This window comes from Rhincodon typus, chromosome 39, assembly GCF_021869965.1.
Source record: "Rhincodon typus isolate 14 chromosome 39, sRhiTyp1.1, whole genome shotgun sequence".
NCBI lineage: Eukaryota > Metazoa > Chordata > Chondrichthyes > Orectolobiformes > Rhincodontidae > Rhincodon > Rhincodon typus.
Window position 1 is genome coordinate 13,430,304 of NC_063370.1, and position 6,778 is coordinate 13,437,081.

Here is a 6,778-nt window from a genome sequence, read left to right on the forward strand (position 1 = left end):
GGGTCTAGGCCCGAAACATCAGCTTTCCTGCTCCTCTGATGCTGCTTGGCCTGCTGTGTTCATCCAGCTCTACACCTTGTTATCTCATTGCTCAATACCCTTCTTCTCAGAGCTTCTCTCTCAGTTCACTTGATGCAACTTCAACGCCTGATTTAGCCTTTTGTGATGCTCAGCTATCTGCTCAATGACTATCACCATCACTTTGTGTGGTGAAACCAAGGAGATGGTCCCTAGGAAGGACTGAGTATCATCCAAAGAATCGACAGTTGGAGAATAGCCTGTGGATGAGCACGGAGTGCTGTTACAACCATAAACCTGCTTGAAAACTTACTCAGCCCATATTTATTTGCTCTGAAGAAGCAAAGCATGCAGATGCTCAGGCAGAGTATTGTTAAATCATTCATACTGTACATTACCCTCTGAATGATGCGGGTGATGGGTGTCTATAAATCCTGTAGGTCCTTGCTCTCAAAGTTGAACCCCTGATCACTGAGAATCCAACATTGAACTCTGAAACAGACAAACAAATCACATAACAAATCATTCTGGTTATAGTTGAGACCTAGAGCTAGGGTTATGGTTAGGTCAGGGGTGGGAATGGCCTGTGCAAACTTGGTGAAGGTATCTTAGAGTTGACGAACAGACACAGTTCTATTAATACTTGGGTCAAGGCCTGTAAAGTACATTGCAAGGATCTCTACTGATCGCTTGGCAATGAGGGATCCCATGCTGCAGTGTAGTCACTTCCTTGCTTTAGCCAAAGGACACCTCTCATAATTGCAACTGTAGGCATTAATATCAGCAGCCATTTCAACTATTGCCACAGCTCTCTGGTCCAGGGAGTTGTCTTTTCCCTCACTTGATTCTTCTCCCTGCTTGTGAACTGCTCCCAACACCTGACACTTGATGTTCCTCCTTCCTGATCCTCTTCCAGCACCTCAATAGCTTCCATGCTGGTTTAGACTCCCTCAACAGCTAGTGCTGGGTTAATGGATGTTGAGTCTTCTGGTAATGGTGCAATTGAATGAAGCCCACATCCATCAGCTGAATTTATTTGAGGCCCACTTTCAAGGTAGATGACAAAAGTGAAACCACACCACACTCTATCTATCTGGACCTGGTTTGGATCTCCCTCATAACTGCAAAGTGACACTCTGCTGAATTTTAGCCCTCATGAGGAAGATGACAATTAAACTATGAGGGAAGCATGTAGACTTCATGACTGTAGGCTGACACAATGCTCCAAAGACTGCTTTGTGTAATCCTGAACTTCCTCCCAGTGATGGGATGGAATTCTGCAGTAATTAATCTTTCCTAGTCAAAATCTGTAGCTTTTAGGTCACAACACCCAATGCCATCATCATCATCTTGACAGAAAGTCATCCCATTCTCAGTGAGAATATTGCCTTCTCTGGATCTCTTCCAATTTCTCAATGTCCATCTTTGAAATGTGGTTAGAGATGTCTCCATCAATCGATCTACTGTCCACAAGTGGCAGGTTTAAGGATTCCTATGGCATTTTGGTTGGAGGTAAACAGCTGAAATTGGTGATATGTACAGGTGGCTGACCTTTTCTCCCACTGTGGTGTGGCAGATCCCAGAGCTACACTAAACAGGAGCCCTGATACATGTGATGCTCTACCAAGGCCTGATGTTGGCCAGTTGGAGACAGTTGCCATGAGCCTTTAGAAACAGTGATGGTATGAGCAGATAAAAGAACAGCCTGATTCCCTGCTACTTGAACAGTTTTAGGGTTCCGTGCAGGTTGGTAGACCTTGAGCAAGATTGAAGATTCCTGAGCTGACTTCATAATATACAGCTTATAGCAGTCACTGTATATGTTTTTCAAAGACACCCAGATATCTATTAATACATTCAACCCCAATACCGTGGGCATTCTCGGCTTGCTTCATTAAACTTGAATATTGATTGGGTCACAAATTACCAGAAACATCAGGCTATGAAAATTATGATTGAGTACAGACAGGGAGAGCTGATGTAGTCATGACAGGGAATGTTTTGACCTCTGTGAAGCAGAGATCCAGATGGGGGAAGAGATACCAATTAGCTTGCACTCCTCAGCCAGGGGAAAAGGTGAGTAATGGTTTGCTCCTGTTTCAATTAGGCATGACATTTCTACTTTGCCAAATTTACCCATTCAAATTAGGGCAAGTTTCTATCATTCTATATAATATGAAGCCTCTTCCTGAAGGAACTTTTTCACCTCCCTCAACCTGGCCCTGGAGGGAGACTGGACCAGTTTAATGCCTGGTGAGAAAGAAAAGGACATTGCACTGGAAGGGGGTCTCATGCCTAACAGCAGGGCTGACCATGGTTGTTGAGGGTAGTCACTTCTGAAGTGCCTCGCTTTGTCACAATTCCAACAGCTCTTTAGAGCACCCCTTGTTTGGGATCAGCTGCAAGGCTTACTGTGGAGATAGGACAGCAAGAACTGGCTCTACACTTGTTGTATCACAATATGTTCCGCCTGCCTCTTCAGCCTGAGGTCTACATCCCTATTTACACCAACAGTCACAGCCCTGATAGTAGTTCAGGGAACGTGATGGCCTAGTGGCATTATTGCTGGACTGTTAATCCAAAGTCCCAGGTAATGCTCTGGGGACACAGGTTCAAATACTGCCATGGCAGATGGTTGAATTTGAATCCAATTTAAAATATCTGGAATTAAGAATCTAATGATGACCATGAATCCATTGTCGATTGTCGGAAAAACCCATCTGGTTCATTAATGCCCTTTAGGGAAGGAAACTGCGATCCTTGCCTAGTCTGGACTGTATGTGATTCCAGACCCACAGCAATGTGGTTGACTCTTAACTGCCCTCTGGACAATTTGGGATGGGCAATAAATGCTGTCTGGCCAGTGACACTCATCCCGTGATTGAATAAGAAAAAGCTTTTTTCCTGATCCTAAGAATCCAATCTTTCCCCATGGTCTAGATTATGTGATCCTGCATATCTAAGAAAGACAATTTGCTATTAAAGCATCCTTAACTCCATCTGTTAATTCCCATCTCTCACTGATTCCATGTGGAAAGGATGTGGAGTAAAATTGTTAGTAAAGGAGTAATACTCAGAAAACCTCTGCAGTGTGTCAGGCTACTGCTGTCCCCAAAAACACTTATCAGCACCTCAAGCATCTGCTTAGGAACTCTTTGAACATCTATATCTCTTCCCTGTATTTCCCAATGGGCTTTCACACATAGTTGTTCTATCACAATTGCTGCCTGCTCACTTGCATTCAGGCTCCTGGAAGCCATAACCAGCTGAGCATCCTAAAGCCAATCTTCAATTGTTGGCTCATCGGGCGTTTCTGATCTTCCTCCAAATCTGTCCAATTTCCTACCCATCGCCATGTAGAATATCCATCCAATAGTACCATTAGTAACTAGTGGGGTACAGTAAGGATCAATGCTTGGACCCCAGCTATTCACAATATGTGTTGATGTTTTAGATGGGGGAATTAATTGTAACATCTCCAAGTTTGCAGATGACATAAAGCTGGTTGGGAGGGTGAACTGTGAAGAGGATGCAGAGATGCTTCAGCATAGTTTGGATAAGTTAAGTGTGTGGGCTAATGCATGTTAGATGAAGTATAATGTGGGGTTATCCACTTTGGTAGCAAACAAAGGAAGGCAGATTCCCATCTGAATGGTGATAGCTAGGGAATGGAGGAGAACCAATGAAAGTTGGGTGTCCTTGTATACTAGTCACTGAAAGTAATCATGCAGGTGCAGTAGGCAGTGAAGAAGTCAAATGGCATGTTAGCTTCATTGTGACAGGATTCTAATGCAGGAGCAGGAATGTTTTGTTGCAATTATATAGGGCCGTAGTGAGGCCACACCTGCTGTCTTGTGTGCAGTTTTAGTCTCCTTATCTGAGGAAGAATGTTCTGCCTATGGAGTGCAACATAGGTTTACCAAACTGAATCTTGAGATGGCAGGACTACCATATGAAGAGAGACTGTAGCCCTTAGGTCTATATTTGCCAGAGTTTAGAAGAATGTGGAGGTATTGTCATAGAAAATTATACAAGACACTAGTTAGATTACACCTAGAATACTGAACAGTTTATCTAAGGAAAGGTATACTAGCATTGGAGGCAGTCCAGAGAATGTTCACTCAGGTTAGGGTTGACCCCAGGTATCAAGGGATTGTCTTATGAGTAGAGTTGAATAGGTTGCGCCTGTACTCATTGGAGTTTCGAAGAATACGAGGCAATCTTATTGAAACATACAAAGTTCTTAGGGGTCTTGACAGGATAGATGCAGAGAGGTTGTTTCCCCTTGTCAGAGAATCTAGAAGGCATAAATCTCAGAGTAAGGGTTCACCCATTTAGGACAGAGATGGAAGATATTTGTTCTCTCAGAGGGGTGTAACTCTGTGGAATTCTTTACTCCAACATTCTATTGAGGCTGGAGCTTAAGTATATTCAGGGTGAGATAGAAAGATTTTTAATCAGTAAGGGAATCAAAGGTTATGGGGAAAAGACAGGAAAGTAGATTTGAAAATGTTCAAATCAGCCAGGATCACATTGAATGGTGGAGCAGACTTGATGGGCTGAATAGTCTACTTCTGCTTCTATGTCCTATGGTCTTATCTAGGGATGGATAATAAATGCTACTCTAGCCAGTAATGCACACATCCCATGAATTAATTAAAGAAAGACAATTATTCTGGTATTGCAGCACTTGGATATTGTTATTTTATTTTTTCCTGTTACAATCTATAATGGGTTATTTAAACATTGTGCAGTAGATGCAACAACACAATGAGTTGCTCAGATATGATGGCAGAACTTTGATAGCATCTCCATGATCCGACAGCAAAGACAAAATTACCTTTCTGATTTTACCAATTATAGTCATACTCAGGAGACCATCACTGAGACTGCACAATTAGTCTGCCAGAGAATTTCAATAGCATTATACCAAGCTCATACAAATGCTGACTTTAAAAAAAAACCAAAGCAAGGTGAAAATGGCACATATGTGACCTTCAAAGTCTTGAGGTGCAGGGAATATTATGATGCAAAATGTTAAGGGCAAAGGGTCCTCTGAACATACAAAATAATGAATGGGAAGCATGCAGCCACCTCTGACAGTAATGCACCACTTGTTATATTGGGAAAGGACAAATAAGAAATGCCCTTACACACATATCTAAAGTAAACAATGAATTTGTAAGTAAGGAGAATAATGCTTGCTTCTTGTCCCTGCTGCAACATTGAATTTTATCAAAGATAGCCAATGTCAGTTCTATGTCAGGAAAGCCAAGTGTATATACCATGAGTTAACAAAGTACATCATCACTGCCCAGTTGCAAGATCTTCAACTTTCACCTCTCCTTCATGACCTTGATCTCAAGACCTCTCCAAGCATCCCCCCACTCAAGTCCAAACTTCATGTCCCTCCTGTTTCCCTTTGAAGCCCCTGATGTTACTCCTGAGGCCTATGATCTTCTTAACCAATCTCAGGAACACTCCTGATCTCAATAATCAATTCCCAGTCAGCTTTGATCACAGAATCTGAGGACCACCCCTTTCTCTTTCAGACTCCCATGATCCAACCCCATCATTTACCTAAAAATTGGAATTGTAACTTGTTCAGACTCCATCAGCATCTTGATGGAGTCTGAGGCACAAAACCAGAAGCTCCCATTTGAGTGTGATTTGTTAGCACTGTACATGTGCCCACACAGAAGGCCAGTGTTTTGGAAAAGCCCTGGTTTGGGTGATCAGCATCCCCTCTCCAAGGTGCTGATCCCACCTACTTACAACTGCCAGTCAATCAAAGATTATTTTCATTAGCACCGTTACATGGGAGGCAGTGGCTGCAGGAAAGACACCATTGCAGGGCCAGGATCATCGAGCACAGTTAGGTAACGATAAAATAGATTTTAATCATCATAGAACCCCTACAGTGTGGAACGAGGCCCTTCAGCCCAACATGTCCACACTGACTCTCAGAGCATCCCACCCAGACCCAAACCCCTAATCTACACAACCCTGAACACTACTGGCAATTTAGCATAGCCAATCCACCTAGCCTGCACATCTTTGGACTGTGGGAGGAAACTGGAGCAAACCCACACAGACACAGGGAGAATGTGTAAACTCCACCCAGACAGTCGCCCAAGGGTGGGATCGAACCCAGGTGCCTGGTGCTGTGAGGCAACAGTGCTAACCACTGAGCCATCATGTTGCCCATTTCGTAGATGGACATCACAGAGTAAGGAGGTCTAGTATGTTGTAAGGGTGATCATATCCAGAGGCGAGGATGACTGTTAGCAGAACCCACTTCCCAATGCTGAGTCACTTCAGGAACTTAATGATTTTAATGGAGGAATTGTTCCTTCCCCCCACCACCATGAAACGGCAGGCAGTCTACATAGGTTGCTTGTCACACATTGCTTAGTGACAGGGCTGGCTACAGCGGGGTTAATACTAGCAGCAGAGGAATGAGGCATTTAAATGAACAATTATTGTTGACTTACTGGCCTGATTTGGCAGCAGGGGGAAATTGATCAGGGTCTTTCTGGCCCAGGTTTAATCTGGATGGAGGTGTGAAGGATCATTAGACAGGGCAGAAAATTCCACCCTATAAATTGTAAAGAACTAAAAGTGGATCAAAAGAAAGCATATACAGCAGATATCTAAAAAAAGGAACAAGATTTCCTCTAAGTTCTGAATTAAAATCAGATAGCCTAAAAATTGACTCCCAAAACTTGTACAAATATTTAGAAGACCTGTTTTATTTGAT